The 12602-nt window shown below is 39.9% G+C and overlaps 1 protein-coding gene across 6 annotated transcripts in view; it reads right to left on the reverse strand.

Moving 5' to 3' along the window:
* LOC129718521 (uncharacterized) overlaps positions 1 to 12602 on the reverse strand; it is a 740981-nt gene that overhangs the window by 107650 nt on the left and 620729 nt on the right. The window contains exons 1-2 of one of the 6 annotated variants that reach the window (XM_055669373.1): positions 6224 to 6680; positions 5098 to 5554 (exon numbers count right to left, since the gene is read on the reverse strand). The exons of 4 other annotated variants lie outside the window; for them this stretch is intronic. The gene's annotated coding sequence lies outside the window, so the exon portion shown is untranslated. Of the gene's footprint in view, positions 1 to 5097; positions 5555 to 6088; positions 6681 to 12602 lie in introns of those variants that run through there. One more of the 6 variants, XM_055669372.1, reaches the window with a different exon arrangement.

Below are 12602 nucleotides of genomic sequence, written 5' to 3' on the forward strand. Positions count from 1 at the left end.
GCTATGAGACGACACAGGCTATTATATAGCCCAAAGCAAAAATCCATCCGCGAGCAAACAAGAAGCGAGCTTGTGATTGGTTGAATGTGCACGACTTTCAACACAACTTTTAACTAGTTTAGTATCGAAAACATATTTAAATTATTATATGACAATCTTGCGCAATATTTCCCCTATCAATCAAGCCATTGGTGTTTAGAATCTGTTCAGTGGTAATGATAAAAGAAGCATTTTAAAACGGTGTTGAAACACCTGTTGCAGCTACCGAAAGCGAGCTCGTTATTGGTTGAAAGCTGTGAGACTGTTTACAAAGTCAGATCGGTTGTATCCGTTAGTGTCGACTGTGCTTGTGAAGAGAGGTGGTGATTGGTTGCTCGGTATGATTTAGACAATCGATGTGATTTATCAATTTTTAAATAGTGTATCTCGAACAATAGGTTATTTTTGTTACATAAATTCAACCGTAAAAGAATTTCTGATCGGTTGAAGCCAAAACCTCGAAATTCTGAAAAGAAATGACTGATATATAAGCGCTCAAAACCTGACCACTTTTCCCTGGTTTTCCCCGGTTGAATTACTAGATTTTCAAATTCAGGTGCCTAACTTCGATATAGACGTTAGTCCAACGTCAAAACCGGGATGAGAGCTCCAGGTTCAGCATATGGTTCCCAAAGTAAAACACTGTGGCGACAATAAGCTGTTGTACCATACAATGTCGGTTTCTGAACCGCGCACCATGGAGTTAATCGATTTGACAATTGACGAGATGGCTTACGTGATCATTCCGAAACGTAAACTAAAGCCTTCCGTGCCGAAGTGGGGTTTCTCCGGTAATTATTACTTTCAATAGGAGATTACTGCGAAATAGGATGATAATTGGCTTCAAATGATGAGTTGACTACTTGGAAGGAGCGTCAAACTTATCTACGGCCCTCACAAATTCCTATCCCACGCATCCACGAGTCATATGATATAAAGAGACTACTAATTGAAACATGGATACAACTGGTTAGCGTTGCCTGGGCAATATTGTCATCCGACAATAGCTAAGGGAGAAGGTGCGACGCGATCATTGGCGCGTTAACCATATCTCGGCGAACGCCGCTTCGCCAACTTGAGCGTCCACCAAGATGGTGCGGCTCAAAACAGCGCCTGATATCCATGTTAGAAGCGGCTGATCAACGTCCTGGTGTCAGCGTGGGACTCTAAACAGAGCTGACACGATGGTCCCCCGGCGAGACAGGTGGTTGGGAAAGGCCCAACAAGCCGCCCCGCAAAACACCAAATGTCGCAAATACGAAGAATTACTTCGGATCGGAACAATCGGCACAGACCTAGGCGACGAAATGAGAACTACGATTGGAAACTCGGTACATGGAACTGCTTATCGTTAGGCTTTCACGGCTGCGACAGGAATATATGATAAACCCATCCACGCAACTTCGAAATCGTAGCACTGTAGAAACTTTGCTGGTCGGGACAGAAGGTATGGAAAAGGGGACATTTAAAGGTGGCACCACCAACGAGCTTGGAACTGGCTTTATAGTACTGGGTAGGATGCACCAACGCATTATCGGGTGGCAGCTGATCAGTGTGAGAATGTGTAAACTGAGAATTAGGGGCCGGTTCTTCAACTACAGCATTATCAACATGCACTGCCCACACGAAGAAAGACCCCACGACGAGAAAGAAGCGTTCTATGCGCAGCTGGAGCAGGTGTATGATAGCTGTCTGCAACGGGACGTTAAGATCGTTATCGGTGATATGAACGCTCAGAGGGGACGGGAGGCAATATACAGACCGGTGATCAGGCCGAATAGCCTGCATGCCGCATCAATTGGCCAACGATGTGTGGAATTTTGCAGCCTCCCACGGCATGGTAGTCAGAAGTACCTTCTTCCCCCACAAAAACATCCACAAAGCCACCTGAAGATCACCTGACTTACAAGTGGACTCTCAGACGTCATCAACGTTCGCACCTAAAGCAGTGCGAACATTGATTCGGACCATTACCTTGTTGCAGTATGAATGCGCTCAAAACTTCCAACGGTGCACGTGTCGAAGTCGCCCACCGCGACCAAACATCGGACAACTACGGGACGTTGAAGTTGCATGGGAGTACGCGCAGCAGCTGGAAGCAGCATTACCAACGGATTAACAGTTTGTCGCAGCTATTCTTGAAGATGGCTGGAGGGACATCCGATCAGCCGGAGGTAGTACTGCTGTAGCGGTACTTGGTACAATGGCCCCGAACAGGAGAAACGACTGGTTTGACGACGAGTGCAAACAGTTAGTGAAAGAGAAGGATGCGGCACGAGCGAGAATGCTACAACACCCAACGAGGGCGAACGTGGAGCGCTACCGACGCGCACAGATTATCTGTTTTGGAACTCTGAAGCACTAAAATCTAAACATATAAAAATGCAGTCCTGTCTGTCTGTATGATGCATATAGACTTTGAAACTACTGAGCCGATCGACGTGAAAATTTGTATGTAGGAGTTTTTGGGACCGGGAAAGGTTTCTATAACAGTTTGAGGGCCCACCCTTATTATGAAGGGGTCCCATACAAATGAAACACAATTTTCTACATAACTCGAGAACTAATCAAGCAAATGGAACCAAATTTGGCATGTGGAGGTTTTTTGGAACAAGAAATGTTTCTGAAATAATTTGACACCCCTCCCTGCTCTGGAAGGGAGAACTCTCATACAAACGAAACACAAATATTTGTATAACTGAAGAAATGGAATCAAAGTTGGCATGTGGATGGTCCGTGTTACAAGAAATAATTTTATGGTAGTTTGATACCTCTCCCTGCTCTAGAAGAGAGGGCTCCCATACAAACAAAACACAAATATATGTATAACTCGAGAACAAATCATGCATATAGAACCAAATTTGGCATGTGGTGGTTGACGGGAGCAACAAATATGTTTGTGGTTGTTCGATATCGCTCTCTTCGCTAGAAGGGAGGGGACTAATCAAGCATATGTAACCAAATTTAGTACGTTGAGGTTTTTGGGGGCAATAAATGTTTCTACCATGATATGACACCTCTCATTACTCTTGACCCTTCAAGAGGGAGGGGTCCATACAAATGTTTTTAAAAACTAAAGGACTAATCAAGCATATAGAACCAAAATTGGCATATGAAGGTTTTTGAAAGCAAAAAATATTCCTATGGTGGCTCTAAACCCCTCCTTCTCCTGGCAGGAAGGGGTTCCATACAAATGAAACGCAATTCTCTACATAACTCGAGAACTTAACAAGCAAATGGAACCAAATTTGGCATGTGGAGGTTTTTAGGAGCAAGAAATGTTTCTGTAATAAATTGACACCCCTCCCTGCTCTGGAAGGGAGGGCTCTCATACAAACGAAACGATGCTCAGAGACCAGAAATTGATTCCACATGTCATTTTAAAATCGAAGATGACAACTTACTGTTTCCGGACAACAGCTGAAAATGACTGGATTTCACCCAGGATAAGAATTATTAGGATCGAAGAGATGTACAGCCAAAAGACGAGGATGTTCAGTTTCGACAAAAAACAATCATATCAAACGATTCGTCGTTTTAGTTTAAAGGTATATGATCCGACTTGTCATGCATTTGCAGACTATAAACAAATCGCAAAGTAAACCTTTTAATGTATGTGGAATCGTTTAAAAATGTGTAAATCCATTTAAATTAAAACAAAATGGGCGGGACGAAGTTTGCCGCGTCAGCTTGTATAACCAATAAACCAGTCATTAGGTAGGCAATGTATGTGATTTTTTAGAGGATGCTAATAATGAACACGGGCTGAGGATGAGATATAGACTTAGAAATGTAAATTTTCTCTTGTCCAGACAAGTAAATTTTTTCTTAGTCTATATCACATCCTCAGCCCGTGTTCATTATGAGCATCCTTGAAAAAATTACATACATTGCCTACTTTATAACATAAAATGTAAGTCATAAGAAAAAAAAATGTAATTAGTTCATGAAGCAATAAACCAGCTTATTTTTGGGCTTGACTGTACGTTATTGAAAATCACAATTTTTACAATATATTAGGACCATTTTTGTATAACCCCTTTCGGGGAAGTGTCGTAAATGAGCAACGTATATCATAAAATGACATCACCAATAAAACCAAGAAAATCGAACGAAGCTTAATCGAAATTTAAAAAAAAATATGTAAAACAATATTATTCTAACGACACATTGCATGGAATTGCTCATGCATTAGGTATTATATCCTTTATGGAGATGATTTATCCAATTGGTTCTATAAAGTTCTGCTAAGTTTTCGTTAATTTTATTCTGGTATTTTTTGCACTAAAGTACTGTGTCTAGAGTTTTAAAACATCAGCAAAAAATGCTTATTTGATTTTTATTGTACCGTTCCGTACTTCTCTGAATTTTGAACAGTCAGTATAATGATAAAAAGTGATAATTTGTAAAGAAAGCTGCACATCAAATGTTGAGGCGGATTAACGTGTTCTTTTATTCTGTTGTACAGTGAAATTTACATAAATTATACAGTGAATAGGGTGCTATGAGCGCTGTTTACAGTATGACGACAGTAAAACCCAATATCTGACTGATAGCAGCATTGTGCAAACATTGACAGTTGCGTGCCTCTGTGTGCACAGTACTTTGGAATACGATTAGTAGGCGACTGGTGCCTGGCCCTGCGGCCAAGCATTTCCATTATTTGCCGGCTTTTATCGAGCGAAATTGATTGCGTGCACTGAACGGAAAATGATCCATTGAACGCTGCGGGAAGCAATAAAAAGATACTAAATTATCAGCTGGTAAAACAAAAACCCGCCTTTCCCATTATTCAAATTAAGTCAGCTAATTTTGATCGTTCTCTCACTCTAGCACAAGTCGTAATCGCTATGTGAACGATTTGTTGCCCTGTACCAAAAGGTTCGCTGAACTGCGGCGTAACCTAATTTAAATCCAGATTACAAAGGGATTGAATATTTTTTCCTACGGAGCTACCCAGAGAAAATACTCTCTCACTCTCTCTTGCACTGGAATTCTCTGTGCTATATATTTTGTTCTATTTGATGAGGCAATTAAAAAAACTGTAATCATATTTACCGAGGCATCCTAGCTTTTAACCACCGACTTTAAAAGGTATTAAAGGATTCTCGGACTTGTCCGAAACGGGCGACGAAGGTCGGTTCCAGTCACTGATTCCGTCAGCAGTATGCGGTGTCTCTAAATTTCCTTTCAGCGAGCGTCGGAAGAGCCGCCACTGATTACCGCGAGACTCGTCACAGTGGTGGTTGCGCGTTGTTAATGGACAGAGATTTCTTGCAGTTGCTTATTCATTCACGGAAAAAGCAATTTCATTCATTCTCAATTTGTGTGTCTTCTTTTTTTTGTGCGGAAGCCGTCGTGGAGTATAGTACACGCACGAATATGCTGAGATTGTGCTTTAAATTTGATGGCACGGAGATTAGGCGGAAAAAGTTTCAACGATGTAAGATTTGTAGGGGGCACTGTTCGAGCTCGATCAAACTAATTTCTTACACTTAGGCGGTTCAAAGCTCTGCTGTAAATAGGAAATTATTTTCAGGCAGGGTTTATATATTCTCTAGTAAAATTTGTTCAGGAGGTTGTTGAGTTACAATTGCGATTTATAACATAAGCATCCTCTTTCGAATGATGCCAACTCATACATGTTTATAATCAAGTCTGCACGGTATCAAAAAAAAACTACAAAGCTATTGTTTACCAGGGTATCTTTAGTAAACATGTAAACAGATTGATGCACAATTCACGATTTTGTTGCCCTTTTTCTTTTCGTTTACACACATTTAAGTGTTAAGTTTCATTCAACTATCATGTGAAATAAACTAATATCATTTATCTACATATTACAATTTTAATTAGCTGATCTAAGCTATCTAGCTTATTTCAAAGCCAGCAATATCCAATCTGATAAATACTTTTGCATGCCAAACAGTAAGACTCAAATTAAATTGCACCACTTTTATTCAGTAACAACATGGCTTTCGATTGCCTTGAACACAACAAACACGAAAAACATCAATCATATGCCTGCAACATATGTTAATTTTTTTACCACACTCGCACTTGCAGTTATGCTCTTCGCACAGTTTCCTATACTGTATTCTCCATTGGCTTCCTGTGATTCAAACTTTTTGTGTAATGGAATAGATGCGTAATGATGTTACTATTTCACTGCTGTTTCTTTTACTTTGATTGCTCCTCTAAATATCGCCAAATTGTGCTTCAGAGCGCGGCTTTTCAAATTCGACCTCGGCCATGAAACGATTGATGTTGAGCGAATTATCGCCAGCCAGAAGGCACTTGATGGAACACTAGTTTCCCGAATATGTTTGCATACACTTAGACACACACTTCAATTCATTCCGGTGAATCAGCCAGTGGGATGTGTAACGGATTTCAATTTCGTATTTTGATTTCCAGACTGCGTGTGAGTCGTGTAAAATTCAAATTTTATTACGCTGCGTCGTCGACTTCTAACGATGATCAATCAAATAGGACTTTTGATGTTGCTTCTAGCTTGAATTTCAACGCGTTTTTCTTCGCAGCAAAAACAATTTTCCGGGTTGAAAAAATGCTAATTTTATAGAAAATTTATGGGCGCGTGTCCTCAAACCTCAGACTACCGTCAGTTTGACAAACAACGACCAACACGGACAGTCGCGCGTTTCACAGCAAACTGATTACAACAAAAGCATCGAGCGTCAACCAACAGTAACTCCTGTTGGTGTAGGGTTTACTGGCTCAAAAAGGGGCCTGTCTGACGGTTTCGATGAGCGCAAACTGGTGTGCGAAGCGGTACAGGGTTGTATCAGTACATTTACATTCTAGGTATGCTGCCTGCCGTTGCTAACTTTACGTGGACGACCCGTGCGAGGGCTGGTTGGTAAAGTCTGTACATTGAGCTGCGTCAACAACGGTTACATGTGGCGACGCGAGCGTATGCGAGAAGTACTTAAAGCTTGTGTCGGAACATGCTGGAAAGAGAGGCCAACATAAACATCAGTAAGCAGCTGCGGCGGCCGCAAAGAAACTTTGAATGCACCTCAAAGTTTGAAAATCTTCAAGATATTGTACTAGAAACGATACATGATTCCTAAATTAAAAATTTCGGTAATATTTTGGTCACCCCTGAGATGGATTGATAAGTTTCCCTTGTTAAATCCGAATGAATATACCAGTTAACGCAGTCGACATTGTGTATGTTTGATCACCATCCCAGCTCACACTAATACATTTGTTTTTTCTCACTCGAAAAAGGGTTCTTGATCCTACGTGTGGTGTGTCCTACCTGTGGTCCTACGTGTGATTGTGTGTACTATTCATATTAGAAAAGATGATAATGCGTACCAGGGCTTTTTAGCTATTCGGGTTATTCGCGTTGAAAGAGATTTCGAAGGCTGTTCGCACCTACGTGAACTCTCATATGCAATTGTCAAAATGTGCGTGATGACAAAAGCAAAAATATTTCCCTCCTTCTTTTTCGCATGCAAAAACCAAACAAATATCAGCAACACCGTCAACGCGAATACATAGAGCTAAAATAAAATTTCTGCCAATTAGATGGCTGCATTTCCATGACTTTGTTTGACAATTAAAAGTTTGGAATTTGGAATTGGAATGAATGAAATAATGGAACCAAAAAGCTTAGAACTTATTCATACAGGTTTTCGGTTTAATCAGATAAAGGAAAGGGAGTTTTTGTTAGTAACTTAAGAGGTTTATAATAAATTATCAGCTAATTTAAATCGAACATGTTTGTCAAGAGAAAGGAATTTATCTTACAACTTGCTACTAATAAACTAATGCATAAAGTAGAAGTAGAAGTGTATAGAATCTGTTTTTGAATTGCTTACTATGTAAAAATATAAAAGCATTACGCGATAGATAATGGATATCGACTGATTCATTTTTTCGTGACGTTACAACGGAGTAAGAATCTCCCTTGCTGAAAAATAAGCGTTATTGGAGTTTTGATCGAGCAGAGTTTTTGAGTTCAAGAAGAAAAGGCCCGTCTCCTCGACTTCTCGCGCGTTGTAACGTCAGTGATATAACTCGTTCTTTTAGGAAAACACTCAATAAAATACACAAATAAATTCCAAATCTGTAAAATATTGACGGGGTTTCTGTAAAGTTTTCAAGTTAGAGCAAAAATTATGCATAAAGAATAGTCAAAACGTTGTAATGTCACGGTAGAATGTGTCAAACATGTTGTGTTCTTTAGAATATACGTTATATTGTTAAAACAAATAGTTGAAGAGGTTGTTCATAAGACATGATTAGAGACAGTGGTAATTCGCGGCAAAAAAGTTGAAAATTCGCGGGTGGCCGTATGGCCGGTTTAACCGTATGATTCATGATTTCTTAGCAGTGAGGACTATCTACTGTGTTAAATTGTCTTCAATCATATTTTGGTGTCGGACGGCACGTTTTATTCAAGTTATTCTGACTCACGTTGCATTTCGCATCTACTGAGTTTCCGGGAATCGATATTTTTTTTTGCGAACCTGAAAAGTGCAAGAATACTTATCAAAATTATAATATCAATCTCACTGTAGCGTATTTTTAAAAATGCAAAAATGCTTACTACTTAAACTAAGTTGGTACATCCTGCAACTTCGATTTTGCACACTCTGGAATGCTATCATGCAGGGCCCCAATCGCCAAAATCTTTGCTAGAAGAGGATCTAGTAACCGAGCCGGCCGAAAACAATTCAACCCAGGCTGACAAAATCTCGTTGGAAGAGAGCAGTAGTACTATTCCATCAAATTGGTTGCGTAGGAAAAGGCCTCCCGTTGCCATCGAGGGGCCCATTAATCTTTAGATTTGTCCGTGTTGCTTGTTCTCACGGCATTTCGCGTTTTTTTTGTTAATTTTGCGGCCAATGCTGAATTTCGCGGAATTCGCGGCTTCCGCGAAATCGCGATTTACCGCTGTCCCTAGGCATGACCCAAAGGTTAACGTAGAACTATGGCAGCCTGACCTATGTCAATGTATTTCTTGTAATAGGTTTGGTAATACGATCAATATGCTCTTAGAGGCCGTCCATATTCCACGTGGACAACTTAGAGGGGAGTAGGGGCTACGCAAATGTCCACGCTTGTCCACGGTAGGGAGGAGGGGGTAACGACAATGTCCATGTGGACATGTTATTTTTTTCAAAAAAATGGAAATCTGCTAGAATTATACAGGGTGTTAGGGAACTCACTTAAAATCTTTTAAGGAGTAATAAGGAACCCTTTTTGATGAAAAAAAAAATCTTTCTACGCATATGATCAAAATTTAACTACGGCAGAGTTATTCACTTTTTTCAGTTTTCGGTTATGTTTGCCTTTAACTAGGCCGAATTTAACTGAAATATTTTCTTCTTGGTCTTCTCCTTTCGTTATAGTCACCTCTATAAATTGAGTTAAATTTTAGATCATTTTCCTTACTTTTGATTTTGTCTCTGGATTCCAGAAGCATTTCTAAGCTCTGTAAGTTAATTCGCAATACCTAGTTGTCTATTCCTTTTTTATATGAAGATTATTTAACATTATTTTAGAAGATTTTTTCTTCTATTTCTCTTTTTCCTGCAAAGCAATTTTTAGCACTTTTTGGTTAATTTATTATCACATTTTATTTTAATCTCTTCTGGTTATTTAAAGCGTCTTAAGCCATTATTTACATTGCTGTCTTTTTCTAGCCTTTTGAAGACGTTTTTAACCATTTTGACCTGAATTAAAAAAAATGTATTTTTTATTTGAAAAAAGTGTTTTCAGCTGATTCAAGCTACTTCAGTTTTAATGCATTTCATATTAAACTTAATAGAACTTTTTCTCAAGTTTGGTATTTTTTTCTGGTTTATAGTTGCTTTTTTAAGTTGTTAGATACTAATTTGAGACCAATTTTTTAGCTGTTTGTCTTGTTTTAGAGGCGTTTCTTCACTCGCTCGAACGTTTTTTTGTTAATTTGGAAATAATTTTTGTTGTGACCTTTCCGCTGTTTTACGGTTCTCAGTCATTTTGGCTTCGAGCGGTTTACAACTGTCCAGTAATCAAAGTCTTTTTAGAGTGGATTTTGAGATCTATTGTGTTGTTTTCTGGCGTTTAGAGGTGTTTATAATCATTCAAAGCATAAGCTATAATTATATTTCTTTCAGTTTCTTCTGAACTATGAAGACGTTTGCTTTACTCCTGTTCGTTTTTGTCTCTTAGGCTGAATTTTGACAGGGTTCTATTCAATTATGGCTATATTATAATCACTAAATCAACCACGGAAATAAACATTTTTCAACTGTTTTTTGGAAGAAAAATGTCCACGTGGACAACGAGGGGTGGGAGAGGGTTTTGGTCAATGTCCACACTTGTCCATGAGGAGGGAGTTTAAAAAGACGATTTTTGTGTCCACGTGGAGTGTGGACAGCCCCTTATGTTGACTTTGTTGAAAGAAAGATGAAAAGGAATTGTGTTGTGGAATAGTTAATAGCTGATGAAGTTCCGTAAATGATAGGAAATACTGCCTAGATGACAATCTACAATGACGAGAAATCAAATAAAATTGCCGAGAGTCACTATTGCCAATTCTATTAGCACAAGATCGTTTCATCGTGAAGAGTAGTTGAGATTTCCCTGACACTTGCGTGTATTGTTATATTCTATTGTCTATCTGCTAGCTGTTTTGAACAACTCAGTAGCTGATAATGTTCTGAAAATTATGAACAATGCTACCGAGATAATAATAGTAGGAGTGTGGTATCCAAGACACAACTATCAGCAGCATTCTGGTGGGAGGCAGAAAACAAATCTCAACTTTTTTAAATCTATAATTTAGCGGCGCTAAAAAGCGTCTGGTCATTGGAAGGCATAGCCTCCACTTGTCAACCATTAAAATCAGGCCGTTTTCAAGCTGATAAACTTTTCGGATGTTACTGATGTTACGTCTTTTCGGGGACCAAACATTGACTCTGACTATTATCTCGTCGTTTGTAAGATCCGCACACGGTTGTCGAACGTGATGAAATCTCGCACTGCGTTTCAACATACAGTGGTTGAAGGCTGATGGCGTAGCAGAAGAATACGCCAGAGAGCTGAATCAACGGATCGCAGAAAAGCAGGAGGAGCGCGAGGAAGACATATATGGGCTGTGGAGTAGTATTCACGATGCCATTGAAACGACTGCGAGAGAGGTGGTAGGCACGACGCGTGGAAGACGGCCTAACGGCTGGTTTGATGCCGAGTGCCAGAGCGCGACGGACGAGGAGAACCGTGCCAGTAGCCGCATGCTCACTGCGGCTATGCGTCAGAACAGAGAGTGATACAGGGAGGCAAGAGCTGCAGAAAATAGAGTCCACCGTCGGAAGAAGCACGAGGAGCAGGTGCTCGTTCGCGCACAGGACAATTTTTCCGCGACCTCCTCAATGTTTCTGGTTTTTTTTTAAATGTACCCCATGTTGCTGTAAGACGTAATTCTACGTCGATAATTGTACTGAATTAAAGATATCCGTTACAAAACGCTAGCAACCTTCCAAACAACGAGAGAACGCAAATAATTCTTATGAGGAAAAAACATTTTTTTTAAATAGTTTTTCGGTTGAACAAAGTTGTTCATTATAAAAATTTTTGTTAGCAACCTTTTTTCCGAATTACTGAGAATATTCAACAGTAAATTTATCCTATAGACCGTTCCGATAATTATAAATACACTTACGATCAACCGTCATTTCAAATAACGTGCAGTATTCAACCAAACGTTGGCTGCGTCCTGTTGTTTACATCCAAAAGAAACAGATGCTGTCATTTTCTCTAACATTTAGTGCGAAATTTTGAAAATGCGTGGCCTTTTTCCCGAGCAAAGAAAGCGATTTGTGCACAAATGGGGCACCGTGAGTGGTCTTTCTATAAGAAATTTAGCCAGAGAAGAAGGTATAAGTGTTGGAGCAGTTCGAACCGCATTGCGGAAGTATTGTGAAGAGTGCACATTTACTGATGCCCCAAGACGTGGTAGAAAACCCGGGCCTGTTGATCCCACAATGGACAAAAATGTTAAGGAATACTACAAGCGGCATCCTTCAGTATCAGTACGAGATGTGGCGAGAAAGCTTGGAACCTCGGCGAATAACGTTATGCGTGCCAAGGGAAGAATGGGTCTGCAGACCCGTCGGAAGCAGAAGCAGCCAAAACGAAATCCAAAACAAGCTAAATCTGTGAAACCGAGAGCTCGGAAGCTTTATGAAAAACTTCTGACCAAAAAAATGGGGTGTGTTATCATGGATGACGAAACCTACATAAAACTGGACTATAAGACTCTGCCAGGACCGCAATTTTATACATCACCGAAGGGAAAGGATGTCCCTGGACCAGTGAAAGCCATTTACACCGAAAAATTCGGCAAGAAGGTAATGGTTTGGCAGGCCATTTGTGAATGTGGGAAAATATCTCGTCCATTCATTACGAATGGCACAATGAATGGTAAAATTTACGTGAAAGAGTGTTTGCAGAAAAGGTTGTTACCCATGGTTAAGCAGCATAACAATCCTCCAATCTTTTGGCCCGATCTTGCTTCCTGCTATTACTCTAAGGATGCACTA

This window comes from Wyeomyia smithii, chromosome 1, assembly GCF_029784165.1.
Source record: "Wyeomyia smithii strain HCP4-BCI-WySm-NY-G18 chromosome 1, ASM2978416v1, whole genome shotgun sequence".
Classification (NCBI taxonomy): Eukaryota; Metazoa; Arthropoda; class Insecta; order Diptera; family Culicidae; genus Wyeomyia; species Wyeomyia smithii.